Source organism: Pithys albifrons, chromosome 3, assembly GCF_047495875.1.
Source record: "Pithys albifrons albifrons isolate INPA30051 chromosome 3, PitAlb_v1, whole genome shotgun sequence".
Taxonomy (NCBI): domain Eukaryota; kingdom Metazoa; phylum Chordata; class Aves; order Passeriformes; family Thamnophilidae; genus Pithys; species Pithys albifrons.
In genome coordinates, this window is record NC_092460.1 from 11196159 (window position 1) to 11212039 (window position 15881).

The 15881-nt window shown below is 47.9% G+C and overlaps 1 protein-coding gene across 3 annotated transcripts in view; it reads right to left on the reverse strand.

Moving 5' to 3' along the window:
• The window catches only part of CHST13 (carbohydrate sulfotransferase 13), a 31616-nt gene that overhangs the window by 12857 nt on the left and 2878 nt on the right, over positions 1-15881 (reverse strand). The window contains exon 1 of one of the 3 annotated variants that reach the window (XM_071549704.1): positions 7094-7122. The exons of the other annotated variants lie outside the window; for them this stretch is intronic. The gene's annotated coding sequence lies outside the window, so the exon portion shown is untranslated. Of the gene's footprint in view, positions 1-7093; positions 7123-15881 lie in introns of those variants that run through there. 3 annotated transcript variants of the gene reach the window in all.

The window sequence follows — 15881 nt, forward strand, 5'->3', positions numbered from 1 at the left end:
GCTCAACTGTCCCTCTGAAATCACTGGGTAAATGTCTTTCACCAGCACTGTACCCTAACTCTCAGGATCAGAAAATGCTTCAGTTTTGGGTCATACAACTTTATAGTCAAGCATAGCCACGCCCCGGAATTTGTCAGCCCAATTACCCCCCATGGCAAAGCCCCATCTCGAGCCAGATGCCCACCTTTCACAGGAAGAGCCCCCAGAAGCACAGACAACAAAAATATGTCTGTTCCTGCAGGACTAGGGAGTAAAACATACACATAACCCTGAAGTTCATCTGCTTATCCATCAGTGGACTTAACAAAGGGCATTTAATTTCTCTTACCATTACAAGATTGCTGCTCTGAGTTTGTATAAGGCAATTCCCAAACAGCACACACATGACACAGACCTTATCACTTTGGGGCTGATTAACAGATCATTGGATGTTTTGGTTCAGGTGATCTAGCACACTCTTGTTTAAAGGTCCTGCTGAATCAGTCAAGCGCAGGATTGTGCCCAGAGAGATCCTGGTACCAGCAGCCCAGCTTGTGGGGACTGCTCCCTGTGGGAAGGCAGAAGGCTCCCTTTGGCAGTTCATATGGTCCTGACTTAAAGATGTTTCATTCAGAAAAAATTAAACCAATTGAGTGACTGGAACTTGGCAGGATCAGACAGAACTGGAGTCCCAGCAGCATGGGGATGCTTGAAAGCTTAGCTCAGGCTTTTTTCCCAGCACTGCACATTTTAGCCCATCCCTCCCAACACTTGAAACAGCCAAACCAAGTAATTAAACTCCCTCATCTTCCCTCAGCTCCCAGCACTTACAAACTGTGCAGGGCTAAACAGAGATGTGTTGGGAGGAGGTTACCCACAAAGCTAAGGGAAACCCACACAAGGAAAGCAGCTCGGGGCAAACCTGAGCAGGGCGAGACAGGACATGCACATAAGGAGGTTTATACAGCCCATGTACAACATGCACAACAAGTTGCAGCAGGGAAAGATAAATTTTCTCTCCTATCCACTGAACCTGCATATGTTTGCATATGGGAGAAGGTGGTTTTGCACCACAGGCACTGGGGTCACTTAGAAATTATGTTTTAGCAACCATGATAAAGTACCTTTTCAGGGTAAGATGATGGAGACGGGCAGAAGAGGGATAAAGGCTGCAAAATGGTCTTCCACCTTCCTTCTCTCCAGTACCTGGCTAAAACATGTCTGATTCCTGTGGAGCCAATGAAGGGGTCCTACCAGTCTCTATCATGCAGACCTTCCTGCCTTAGAAATCTCTCCCTTTCCCCTAAATGACTCTTCTGTTCTTCTGGGAAGCTACTTCAAGCAGCCACAGATGGCTCCTTAAGGGTGATGGGGCACTCCATTCCCAGCAGTCATTTTCAAGCCACATCTCTGCTGACTAAGTATTCCCAGTACCTCCTTTCCAGCCATGTTCCTCAGAAGAGGCTCCACGGTCAATGAGGTGACACAGCTCACTTCTGAAGAGGTACAGCTGTAAAAACTGCCTAGCCAAGAGGGAAAAGGGGATTTTCCAAACTCTTTCCACCAAATGCATACGCTCCATAGCTACTATCCCCTGGGACAAACTCTCCTGCAACATTTTCTGCCCCAAGCCACACAGTTCCTACACACACACAGATGTGGAGGTATTTGGGATCCCCAGACCTCATCATTATAAGGTGTGCATGGGCAAGATGTCCAGGATTACTTCCTATGGGAAGGAGATGAAAGGAGGTGTCATGCCCATGTTTTCAGCAATCACCCCCTTGCAGTTTCTTCAGAGTCCCAGTGCTGTGTGGCACAACTGGGTGGTAATGGCAGCCAGGCTCTCTGCACTGATGACATTCCTCCTCTAGCCAAGAAACACACTCCAAAAGGGGACAATGAGTCACTGTTTTACATGGGATAACTCGATGGACTGCACTACCTTTAACAGGAAAAGTCATTCACTCCTCCAGGGATGTGCCCTGCTGGCTGGAAGACAGCAGTCCATGGGCAAGAGAGGCCCAAGGGTTGTGTTGCCTCCAGGAAATATTAATGTAGGGTGTGGATGAAGGTCCTAAGCTATTCCCTATGGAAAGTGATGGATTGGAAGAGCCACGCAGAGGGGTGAGTACATCTTGCTCTTGTTCCAGCCAGACAGGGAACAGTCAGGCCTGCCAGAAGCAGGATGGATGTGATGAATGTCTGAGGGTGGAAACACATGGCCTCAGGGAACTGAAGCAGAACCAAAAATCCAAGCACACCTGCCTCCACCTGTGTGTAAGATCCCTGATATCAGTAATCTGTGCCTGTGTCCCTGTACCTGGGGCTCAGGGAATGGGAGTGCCTCTCGCTGCATCAGGGGATGGAGAGGCAGCAGAACTACATCACTGCTCCGTCTGATATTGAGGCACTTATGCCATTCACACAGTGCAAATTACTCACAGCACAGGGCCCTCACACTAGTCTGAGGGCAGGTAGGTGCATGGAGAGTCCAGGAGCCCTGGGCACATTAAATGTACTCACATGGTTTCCAGCTTAAAAAAGGCAGATGGATGTTCCCTGCTTCCTTGATGTGGGGTTACAATGGCCCTCATTCACAACTGTCACCTGTCCATAACCATTTCCATGCTCAGTGGCTCACACCAGATGGAATAAAACCACAGATAGCAGACATGGTGCATTGACCTCCAGCATAAAGCACCACTGGCACCAAGTGCCACCAGACCTCAGGTTTCTCCTTCTGGATCCAGCTCAACACAACCACAATGACTTTCATTGGAAAATGCCTCAACCCAGACTCTCAAGTGCTGTGGCAACCTTTGTAGGGCAGGCAATGCCCGTGTGCTAAGAACAGCAGCAGACGTCTCCTGAATGACTGACAGAACAGGCAGCGGCTTTGCATCTGACCTGAACTTCTTTCCTGTCACAGTCTTCTCATGACTGTCCCCCATCTCACCGACTTTTCAGAATCTTCTCTTCTAGCTTTAACATGTCCTGACCAAGATCCTCACCAAGAATCACACCCGAAGAGGACCTTGTGACAGGTCACACATGGGGCTGGCACTGTCAATACTACAGAAAAATGACAATTAGACCTATTTCACATCAACAATCCCTCCTCCGCTGAAAAGATCCAGAAAACGTTGGTCCATGGGGTAACTTCCCCATTCTCACTCCTCAGAGTCTGCTGTGCCTTTGGCACAGTTCATGGCTGGAAGCAGGACACTGGGCAAGATCAATCACTGCTGCACCACAGCCTGCGTGTCCCATTCAGCACCACATGGGATGTGGGATGTGAGGGAGGCAGTGGTCCAACATTCAGAGCTATCTGGGGCTTTCTCCAAACCACTAAAAAAGAGGGATCTCTACTAGAAGTGTTCCAAAGAAACACAGCAAGCACTGCTGGCAATACAATCTCGACTGTCCATTTCTACTAATGCTCCTACAGTTTAGCAGGAATGGGAAGGCCTGGAGCTGACTTATCACCATCCACGGCGTGCAAGCGCTCCCAAATGAGCAAAGCCAGTGTGACCCTGCATCCTTCACCAGCGCCCTTTGGAGAGGCACTTCCCAGCAGGCTGCTGGATCACTTGCCTAGCAAAAGAAACAATGGATTCATTTGTGAATCCTTTGCTCAACGTGCCTGGCCAACAAACCCATCCCACAGAGCTTCATATTTGCAGTGCACACTCAGCACTCCGCAGTTAACAAGGGCTGAGAGACAATTCAGCGCTGATGGTTTGCAGCCAACTCTGCTTTCATCTGCTGTACACCGCGCACAAATGTGGCTGTGAGGTTTGAGGGGGTGTCGTCAGATGGATGTTTTTTTTAAGCTGCTACAAAAAGAACATTAAACTCTTGACACGATTGGGTCTGAACATCCTAAACTAGTTTCGATTTCTACTGCATGTCACACACACTGGGCAGGAAAATAATTTTCTAACTTTATTTTTTTGCCTTTTTTTTTTTCTCTAACAGGAGGCTGCTAAGCCTTTAAGTGCCTGGAAGAGACTACTGAAACCTGAAATCCGTGACCTGTCCACACTTCAGCCAGATGACTACTGTCTCGGGAGTGCTGGCTGTACCCAAGCGAGAGCAGGGACTGGTAGCCACTGTTCCAGAATTGACTATGATTCAGAGATCTGGCTTCTGGTCATGCTTTAAAACCACTAGAGCATTACTTTTGATGTTCAAGATCTTGAGAGGTTTACTTAGGAAGAAGTTATTGCCATTGCCATTAGGAAGATATTAAAATTACATAAGTAAACTCCTTGTTTTCTCTAAAGTTTCATGAAAGTTCTTTCTTCTCTTGACTCCTGCTTTCTCACACAGTTTACTTTGCTTTATGTGTCCAAAGATAAATTTTCTTCATTTCTCACTAATGACAGTTCTTGGACCATCATAGTGTCACTGGCCATACCCAGGCACAGGGGCTGGCACAGTTGGCCCTTGGCTGTGTGGCTCCCTTCTCCCCAGAGGTGGGAATGGCTCAGGCTCTGTTTTCCAAGGAAGGCCTTCTTATTCCCATGCAGTCACTTTGAGTCAAGGATCAGCCAGGGAAACTCTAATCAAGTGATGGAAAATGGTGACAGTTATTAAATCACAACAAATCATTCAAAAAGGGAATGAAAGAATGCAGCTGCTTCCAGGAAGCTGCCAAATACCCCAGCATCATCTGTGGGGATCATATTAGGAACAGAGCCAACAGCAGCTGGTCTGGACACTCCGTCCCACTCAGTGGTTCTTCCTAAACCCTCATGTCTTAGCAGGAAGCAGCTCTGGTCACCTGATACCAGCCTGAGGCAGATGCCAGGAAGGTTTAATAGAATGATCATATGCCTTTGAGGTGGAGGCTTGTATTTTGCTGGGGCAATGTCCCTAGATGTCTGCTGTCACAAGGACTGCAATTACGATCTTTATAGGAAACAGAAAATAAACAATATCCACCAGGAGTATGGCCTCTGTGAGCAAATAAAAAATCTGTGTATAAGTACTATAAAATCTTCTGTTTCCAAATGGTTAATTCCTCATATAAGCCAAGCTAGAAGCTTTCCAAGAGCAATTTCTCTTCCCCATTATGCCTGTCGCTCTCCTGGCCCCAGTTGGCTGCTTGCATTTACAATGCAAGCCTGAACTGCCAGCATTTCCATTCCTTGTCAATAAACTCCTCCTTTGCAGCCTATTGCCCAAAGGAACTGCAGAAGAAGGGCTTGCACCAGCAATGCCAAGGCAGAGGTTCTTGCTGGGATGTACAGGGGCTGATTTTCCATGGGCAAGGCTGTACCAGAGACCCACCCCTCCCCGCAGACCCACAAAAGGCAGTTGTGTCCATACCCCTGCAGGCTCTCATCACTGGGCAGGCTCAGGCAATCCACAGCTGCTCACACAGCACCATGGATCTACCAAGCCAGGAGACCATCTGCACCAGCCTGCTGCCTTCTGCTTGGCTGCTGAGGCCACAGCAGGCCAGGTACAGGGTACAAGGCTGGACTTGCTCAAAACCTGCCCTCAGTCAGGTCTGGTTTTGGCAGAAGCTGTTTGTGCCCTCTGCACACATATAACAAAGAGAGGTCTTGCTGAATATGTTTCAAGCCATCTTGTCAGTGCCGTGCATCTGGGATTGATGAAAGCCTCAAAAAGTAGACCTTGGAAAAACCCTTCCCAACACAGCACCTTGCACACAGTCACCCCTCCTGGCTTTGCTTCACAGCTCTCACCTCTGTGCTCCCGGCAGAGAGGGTCTGTCTTGCCTTTCTAAATGAGAGCAGGTCATTAACTGGTGAGACTCACTGCCTCAAGATACAGAGCAAGAGGCTTTACAATGCGTTGAAGAGATGCATGCGCTCACAGAAGAGGACAGGAGCTAATTACAGCCCACTGGAGACTGGGGGGAACCACCTCCAGCACATAATGTCCCACCACATAGCCCCTGTGCCTACTTCTGCTGCACTTAGTAGTGGCTATTGCTTGAGGTCACCAAAGAGCCCTGTCCCTCCACCCAGCATGTTCAACAGTGGTCACAACCATCTGCAGTGTCATCACAGCACTGAGATGCAACAAATCCAGCATCACTGGCAGCAGCCTGTCTGAGTGACTGTTGGATTTAACTCCCTGTTGCCAGTCCAGCCCTGAGAGCGGCTGCTAGCAGCAGGTGTTCTGAAGACATATCTACTTTTTACAGGAAAAAAGCAAGCTCTAAAGGAGACCTCAGGAAGAAGGGATCTAGCAGGCTTGCAAATACACCACCCAGCAGCATCGGTGGATGCAAAACTCCACCAGTGTCAAGTCAGCCTTCAGTCTCACAGTGCCTGTGTCTGCTGATCCTATTAAGCTAAAGGGAAATCAATCTTCCTGAAACTGCCGTGAGTAAACTTGGAAAAGACCCAGCTGTGAATATGCTACCCCTGCCAAAAGGAAGGGCCTGGCTCTGTGCAGGACTGAACTTGCTGCCTTCTCCTGCCATGGGGAAATCTGGCTGTGCAGAGACGCTCCCTGTGGCCGGGCAAAGGGGGGCAGAGCCACACTCTTGCAGGGCAACAGTACAAATGGGGACAGGGAACTGCTGTGGAGCTTCTGACCTCCTATCAGTTTGTGCTGATTTCCCAGGTCCCTGCCTTGAAGAAAGCCCTCTGGAACAGGGCAGCTAGCCCTAGGGACACCCATACTCGGTGACTCCAAACAAACATCACCTTTGAACATCACATCAATATTACCCACATTCCTGTGAGGTCAATGAAGCAACATCTGGCCAGAGAGCAGCCTTGGATCAAGTTCCACATCAGCAGTGAGGCTTCAAATTCACAGGGAGAGAGAGCACAGCAAGAGACGCCTCAAACCCACTGCTGCTGCTCCCTCCCTGGAAGTGCTGGGAAAGCAGCCAGGAGATGGAGGACTATAAATCAAGTGGCATTTACGTGGAGAAAGAAAAGCTGTGAGCACTGCCGTGACAGGAGGCCAGTACTCATGGCCTTGGTGACCCTCCATACCACAGGTGACAAACTGATGGGAAGGGACCCATGGGCCAAGACATGCCCTGTGCACTGCCAGGAAAATCCAAAATACTCAACGGCACATCTCCACACACAAGTACCATGGGTAGAGATGCCAGTACCTGCCCATCTGCCATGCCCAGGTTAGAGGCTTGCTGATCTGTCACTTGAGGCACTGCAGAGACAGCAACATCTTCAGAGTCCCTTTTGGGGAGAAAGCAGCTTCAAGTCCCATCGGATAATGATTTGAGGGAGTCTATGAAAATGAAGTCCAATTATTGAAAAAGTTGGGTCTCACCAGAATCAGGTGCTTCTTCAGCATAGCAGGTCTTGGCACCTGTGCTCAACACGGTTTGTGTACACAGCCATGTAACAGACTCATCTGAGCATGACACCAGACACAGGTCTGGGGCAGTGTGGTTTGCAGCATCTCCCAGCTGAGGAAACAGCTGCATAACGTGACACACAATCAGGCAGAGCAGCACTGCTGGGAACACTGAATGTCTTTGTCTTTCAGTGCCCCAATGTATCAGGGATCCTTGATAAGCCTGAGAGAAAGCAGGACATACTAATAGACAGGGAGGCAAACAGGGCTCAAAGAAGCCAGGCTGGGTTGTCTACAGGGCTGGGAATGGCTGATGCTTGGAAGCCCAGCTGCAGGTGAGGAAGCCCTCACCACTGCACAGGGAAGGACCTGAGAAGGAACAGGATAGCATGGATAACTGGGACACTGAACCCTCAAAACCAGGTTCTCAACCATTTTTAATGCTGAATGGTGACTTCTATCTCAGTACAGAGCTGCCAAAGGATGTGGGTTATGTGGCCAGGCCTTCCTGCAATGGTAGACAGTGACAAGACACCTTACCTGCAGATGTAGCTGTTGAACCTGAGAGTGGCTGAGCTGCTGTAGTCCGAATCAGCAAGGAGATTCCCTGCTTTCTTCTCCCAGGAAAGACCAACTCCTGGTTCTTCTCAGCCAAATTCCCATCAGTCTTCCTACCCATAAATTTACAAGCGTTTATCTAATTAAAGATCATCCAGATATTAAGAGCTCAGGGGCACTATGAGGAAAACAGCAGCAGGCAGGGCAGACAGCCTGTTCCTCCAAGAGGCTGCAGGAATTCACCACTGGCTGGTTCAAGGCTGGGCACCTCCATGCCCTAAAGCTAAACACATTCAGTGCCATCCCAGCAAGCTAAAGGGAATGGAATTGTGCAAGGATCTCTGAGGCAAGGATCATCAGATCTAGAAACAAAATTCAGGCAGAACTTTGTCTCTGAGCCTTCCAAAGGTGGGAGATGAAAAGGGTTACAAGGCAACGACCTTCAGAAAGCATACTGATCCCAGCCATCTCAGTAAGGGCTGCTGCAAAGGGTCTGGGAAAAAATGAAACCTGCTCAACAGCATTCAAAATAAATGCTGGTGGAGAGCTCAGCTTCCCTCTCAATTCCCCTCTCCATGTCCACCAGCAGCCAGCATAAAGATGTCCCCACACCCACAGGTCCTGCCAGGCTGGAAGGTCAGCAGGACAGCACCAGGTTCAAAGATGGAGCTCTAATTCCATGGCTGCAGCACAGATCCCATGTGGTGCTCTCACACAGCCCTTCACCAACTCTTCATACTGAAAGTCCATACTTTAGGTAGCTGCCCAGGGTGAGTCACAGCAATGCCTGGGGCTGATGCTGAGACCAATTTTCCAACTGCAGGGGAGTGTGTGTGCACAGGGCATTGTGTGTGCTTGTTTTTTGCAATCGCTGTCCTGTCTGAGTGGCTCAGACTGAAAGCATACTCAGGGCACTACTGTACTTTGACAGATTCAACCCAGCAAGAGAGGAGCAGAGATTTGTAAGCTGTCAAATGGTGTGGCTGAAATTGTGGATGTCAACCACTGCAGGTTCCTCTGGCTAGTGGGTCTCCTTGGCTTGCTCAGCTCCTTGCAGAGGGGAACTGGCACTGCTGGAACCAACTGTGCTGCCTCCTGCAAAGTCTATAAAAGTCCCAGTGCCTGGCTGGTGCTGCTGCAGGCCCCATTTGCTGACCAGCCAGCACACTACGTATCTTGACAGCATGAGCCTGGTAGTGGCATTGTTGGTATAATTTCTCCCCAGGATCCAAGCTGCACAGAGCTATTTCTCATATTGTGTCCTTTGGCTCCCCTTCCCTTCCCTCTTCTCATGCACACTGTATGCTCCCTCAGAGCATCACGTTCTTCTTCCAACACAGTAAATGAAGATTCATCTCTGCTCCCCAGCTCATTAAAACTATAAGAGAAACAAAACCCACACAACCCACGGCTACCTCCTATACTGGGTGACCTCCTGTGAAGGATATGCTGGAAGAGTTTACCTAAGCAGTGGCCACCCAGCTCCTGGGGATACAGAGCAACTCTTTTTTCCCACCTTTGCCCATGTAGGGCTTTGACTGAAATTTTGGCCTCCCAGTGGAAGCCATGGGTGCTTGGGAAATGGAGAACAAAGCAAATCTAGACTGCAGAAGAGACATTTGGGGTTGAACCCTATTTATCAAAGTTCTACAAGTGACTTCAACAGGTAATTTACCGGAATAACATGGGGTTCAAAACTGCAACAAAGACAAAACTGGAGTAGCCAGAATAAATCACAACAGCCAGCCATAAAGCAAAGTTCCCAACACCTGGAGATGAGCATAAGGGAAGGGAGACAACCTCACAGAGCAGCAGCATGTATAGGGTGCATTTAGCAATACCTCCCACTATCCACCCCTGCTGGAAGGATTTTACTTCCAATGGGGTAGTTGTATTTTAAGAAGTGAAAAATTAAAAGATCCATGTGAATCAGTGGGAAAATTGCAGAGGGCTTGCGGTTGAATACAGGACTATCCCATAGCTGCAGATCCAGACAGGAGACAGAGACACGGTGCCCCAGTTCACAGTGCTGCAAATTCTGCAGGTACAGGTAAATGTATGAGAGAGAGTGAACTGGCCTGATATGGACAGCAGAAGGCTGCAGCTATGGGGTTTAACTCTCCACTGACCCCAGTCACTCCCCTCCATCAAGAATAACTATACTGAGGGGAAAAAGTACCCCCAGCTCTTAGGGTAACTCCATTTGTTCCTATTTTCAACATCAGTGCAAGATGTGCCACTCAGGCAAGACCAAGGCATGGCAATGTCAAATCCAGGCCTTTCAGGCTACTGGAGCTACCCGGTGAGATGTTTCCCTCTTCTCAGACTGCTAATAGTCCTTTAACTGCCTTTTAACAAGCAAAGTTTTAGGCTTTTGCCCAGCTGCACCTCAAAGCCTCAATGTGAAACATCCCCCCTTGGCCCCACAAAGGTATTTGGGGAATTAAGTTCTTCTTTGGGTACTCAGCTTCAAGGGGGAGTATGGGAGTTAAGTACCTAATGCCTTTGTAGTTTCTTGGCTTTTGATACGGAGTCCTGGGAAAAACAGTTGTGTTTGCATTGGAATTAAGATGGAGGGTTTGTCATACTCTCCATTAAGATGCCTGTGGGAAGGAAGGACTAAAACAGAAAACCCAGCACATAACAAATCTCAGGAGTGCTCTGGCCATTGAGCACTCCCAGCCTCAGGCCTGACTGACTATCCCCTGTACGAACACAGGCAAAGTTCTTACTGCAAGGTAAATAATAGCATTGGAGTTTTGTGAGTGAGGACAAACACAGGTGCTGCCAGAGAAGAACAGCCAGGCTGGGATGCCAGAGGGCCGTGGGACCAGCAGAGGCTGGATCCAACCAGCAGAGCCACTGAGACATGAATCTCTCCTGCAGGGACAGAGTTAATTCCAGGCGTGCTAAGCCCACTCCTTCCCCCTCCAAAACGTCTCTCACATATCAGAGATTCTCAGGAAACTGTAGAAAGCCAAGAAGGACTAGAGAAAGCATTCCTCATGAAAAGCCTGGCCCTCGGGAGCAGATGGGCTTCATTACTGCCCTGTTCTCAGCATCACCAGGCAGATTTTTCTACCACGATGGGTCACAGCTACAGCATTTCACATCTTTTTCAAACATGGTACATTTGAGGGCTTCTAGTCTATGGTGCCTGACATCTTTGATGACCAATGTTGCTGTACTTTGAGCATTGGCTCCTCAAAGGGCTGCAGCTGCATCCTGGGCATCACAGCACTGTGACTGAGGATCTGATCTGGGCAAAACTGCCCCACAACAAAACCAAATAAAATAAAAGAAAAATCCACGCCATCTGAGGCTGTCTTAGATTTATCATCCCTGCCTGTACTTGCAGCCTTAGCCAGGGCAAAGACAGAGTAGGCCTCCTTATCTGGAAGGCTGAGGACATGTGTCAGCCAGCTGGAAACATGACCCAGTCTCAGAGAGTTTTTGCTGGCCCAACCACGCTCACGTCCCAAGGCAGCGTCTGAATTTCAGCCTGAAAATACCTTTAAACAATGGGGAGGAACTGAGGTCTAAAATAGGCTCTTTCCTGTTCTGAAAGAAAAAAAAAACAACATAACCCTGTTTTGCAAGGGTCTGCTAATATTTAAGTGTGTATTTTTCTCCATTCAGGCCAGGTCTAAGTGCACTTGTAGGTTCAGGGACTAAGCCTCTGCAGGACCTCAGTTAATCACTTATCAACTCTATAATATCTATCAGTCTATAATCTCTACAATAATTTGTATCTCCCTGAAGGGACAAATCTTTAGGCACAAGGATGGATATGACTCAGATTTCACAAGCGCAACCAGATTTGGATGCATAGTTTAAAAAACTTGAAAGACAAGATTTGGAACAATGAGAAGTGAGAGTTTCTCCAGGACCTGCTGGTGCTCAGAGATGTGCTGGGCAACTGATATTACCTGAAAATTGGCAGAGCGGTGACAGTGGATGTCTTCCATATCTATCTTGGCATATCAGAGGGCTAAGAACAACACAAAAATGATGAGACAGTTTCCTGAGGCCTGTGATACCTGATTCATGTGTTTGTGTGGCTTCTGGCATTGCTGCTCATCCTCCTGTAACACCTCAGTCCTTCTCTCTCAGAAGTGGTACCTCTACTCCAGGAGTGGCTGGAGAAGGCTTTGCAGTATCAGTGCCCAGAGGAGGTCAACTGTTTGATGCAGAAGCAGATAAGGACAGAAGAAGGAATCTTTCTGTTTTCTCACTCTGAAACCTTTTTGAAGCAGCATCACAGCCTTGGTGCTACTACAGTCCTGGTTCTGGTATCTCTCGTTGTGAGAGAGTCAGACCAAAGTCTGAGCATGTCTCACCCAGAAAACCCCACAAAGTTCAATAGCTCATGCAGACAGCAGGTCATGAAACAATGAGGACTGCAGAAGCCAGCTTTAAACAAGGGCTGCTAAAAAAACCTAAGAAGCAACAGCTAGATGCTGCAGACAGGCAGAACCAGAGCAGAAATGAGAGTGCACTTTGAGACTGAGGGCTTTTCCTTCTTTCTTATTGGAAAAAACTGCCAGCTCTCTGGATGTCAGTACAATTTCCCTACATACAGTTTCCCCAAAGACCTACCGTTAGGGAGGTCCCACAGCACTGGTCTGCAGAAACTCAGATGCAGATGAATGCAGGGCCTTAGCACCTGCCACCCACCTCCCTTTATCTCCTTCAGCTGTTCTTCCTTCCCTTTACCCCACATCTGTACTAGCAGAGTCATCCCAGCTCCCCTACTGTTGCTAAAATTTGTATGTTGCCCCTGAAAACAGCAGTGATCAAAACTCTGACATAGACAAGGACTGGCAGTCTCCATTATATCCTGCTGTGCCAGCCTAGATGTGCTGCCTCCACAGTGAGATGAAACAGCGGTCTAGGAGCTCCACTGCTTATTCTCACCCCTATGCAGAAAATATACAGTGTGCAGAAGTCAGAACAGCTGATGGTACACTATTCCCAGAGGAAAGAGAAGAGAAAGATCAATCATGCCAATGCCAGGCAGGATCTCCTAGATTGTTGTGGGGTGACACCAATACAGCCAAGGCCTTCTGATGGCCCTGATCATTCCCTGAACCAAGCTGAGATGCCATGGGGTTTGCCACCAGTCCAGATGCAAGAGGACTGGAGATGCTAAAAGGTGATGCTCCAGCCAATTCCTGGAACCACCCACTGTGGTAGTGTTTGGAAACTTCAGCAGCCAGTGTGCTCAGCAACACTTCAGCACCTTCCTGCAATGCAGACATCCTGCCCTTGGCCGTTTGTCTGTGAGCCTGGAGTGAGACAGCCAAAGGTCAACAGGACATACAGGTCATCACTGACTTGAACCAAGGAGAGGGCAGTCCACAGATGCAGCTGCACTCTGGGTTCAGGGGAGGGCAGGGACTACAGCTGGGACTACAGCCCCCGTGTCTGCTCACTGGCACAGCCAATGGCAATAAAAAGCAACAAAAACCAACCAGGGCCACAAAGGGAGGGCACACTCAAGCACACAAGCCCACACATGGTTGCCCTCCCTATGGAGCACTGAGACTTGTCCCACCTCTCCTGAACGCTAGCCAGGCTGGCAAACACACCGAGCCCACTTCTGCCGCCAGGAGGTAGGACAGGGAATTCTGCCACTGACTTCAGTTTAAACAAATACAGCTCAGCACCAAAATAACAGTGGCATTTAGGAGCAAAGTTATTTCAGCACAGGCCTGCTGCGTGGGTGTTCCTGAGGAAGAACAAGAAAGCCTTATTTCAGCACAGCCATGGAGCTCAGTGCAAACCACTTTGGCCCTCAACTGCCCAGACGGAGTTACAAGTGGGCAATGCAAACGGAGGAGTTAATTCCTGTTCCCCATGCTGAGTGAGCCATTAACACTCGCAAACTTAAGGATTTCTGGTTACATTATTTTTCTTCCCATGTTGTATTCCTTGTCCTGGTCACAGGATGGTTCCGTCTCTATGTGCTGCTAGCAAGGATTAATTCAGCATGTTACATGTAATGGACTGTGGGTGGCCCAGGAAAGGCAACCTGCTCAGTCCTGCTAAGGATGGGGAGAGAATCCGACTGCTTCTGGGGGAAACTCATGGTATTGCTGCTTTTTTCTAGCATATTTCTTCACTATTACATAGAAATCAAATGACATCAGACAATTAGAACTCCAAATAACCCCAAGGCAACCATCACTTTAAAGATGACATTTTTGTTTGCAAATTGTTTACCTTTTCTTTTAACTTGTAGCTTCTAAAATTCAAGTAATTGGCCTCAGTTTGCTTTCCTTTGGGATAAAAAATGAAGCAATCTTTAGCTTGCTTCTTTTCTGTATATGGTAATGACACTGCTAGTGTGAGTTTTTCACTGAACTGAAGAGGAAAAGAAAAACTGTAAACTGAGAAATAATAAGGGAAAGAAATGGCACAAAAAAAGAAAGCTGGACCCAGGGAGAAAACTATGTGGCTAGAAAATAAGCGTATTTTAGAGAATATGAATATCACTTTAACTCACCTCTTTTGTGAAGCTTAAGGGGCAAATCTGCAGATGGTGTTCACCACCCTCACAAATGAACTCCCATGGAGTTCCAGTAGCTGGAGATGTCTACCCCAGACATATCACCATCTACAGGAATTTTCAAAAATCACACTTGCCCCATATGAAGGAACAGATTTACAGGATGCTGCAGTTCCCAAAACCTCCGCTGTCTGGCACTTCTCATGGGAGCTTTCCAAACCCAAAACCCCTCAAAACCCTTGTGAGATGCCATCACCGTTACTGTCACCTGGTTTTCTCTGACGTTTCACAGACTTTCCTTTCATGAAATATGCTGAGTTGGAAGGGACCTACAAGGATCATCAAACCCAACCCTTAGTCCTGCACAGGACCATCTCCAAGTCACACCATGTGCCTGAGGGTATCATCCAAACACTTCTTGAACTCTGTCAGGTTTGGTGCTGTGATCATTTCCCTGGGGAGCCTGTTCAGTGCCCAGCCACCTTCTGAGTGAAGAACTTTTTTCTAATATTCAACCTAAACCCTCCCTAAGACAACCCCAGGCCGTTCCTAGATTCTGTCACTGGTCACCACAGAGAAGAGATCAGAGCCTGCCCCTCTTCTCCTCAGGAGGAAGTTGTAGACTATTATGAGGTCTCCCCTCAGTCTCCTCTTCTCCAGGTTGAACACACCAAGTGAATTCAGCCGCTCCTCATACAGCTTCCCCTTAAGGCCCTTCATCATCCTTGTTGCCTTCCTTTGGACACTCTCTAATAGCTCAAAATCTTTCTTTCATTTCCAAAACTGCACACAATATTCCAGGTGAGGCTGCCCAGTGAAGAGCAGAGCAGAGCAGGACAATCCCCTCCCTTGCCCAGCTGGCGATGCTGTGCCTGATGCCCCCCAGGACACAGTTGGCCCTTGTGACTGTCGGGCACTACTGACTCATATTCAGCTTGCCTCACAGGAACGCTGTGAAACAGTGTTGAGATGAGGCAAGGGATTAAAAGCACAGAAAGTTCTGCTGATTTAGACTTGCAGAAGTCTTCTTTTGAAAACCAGAGTCCTGAAAAGAGCCACATTTTCCAGTCAGATGCTAGAAAGCGTATCCAGTGTAAAATACAATAATCTCTCCATTAGGAGCCCTGAAGATTAAAGCTGATTCAGTGCTGCACTTTTTACTGAGTAGTCCCAATACTAAAATAAGATGCATAAATTACTTCTTTTTTAAAAAGTTAGTAAAGAATACAATACTGACTGTAGTCTTCTGGGATTTCTGAATTCATTTGACAAATTTCACATGCTCATCTAGAAATAACAAATGCTTGCTAAAACCCAACTCCTTTTTAATCTCACTCAGCCAACAAGTTAGGCCCTTTTTTATTTTTAGGAAAAAAACCCCATTAAAGTGATGGAGCAGGCCCTATAAAGGAAAATCGCATTTCATTTAGTCCACACTGATAAAATTCCATTAACGTTTCAGTCAAATCAGTCTTCTGAATTTTAAGATGTAACTTTAAAGGCCCCATTGATGGAT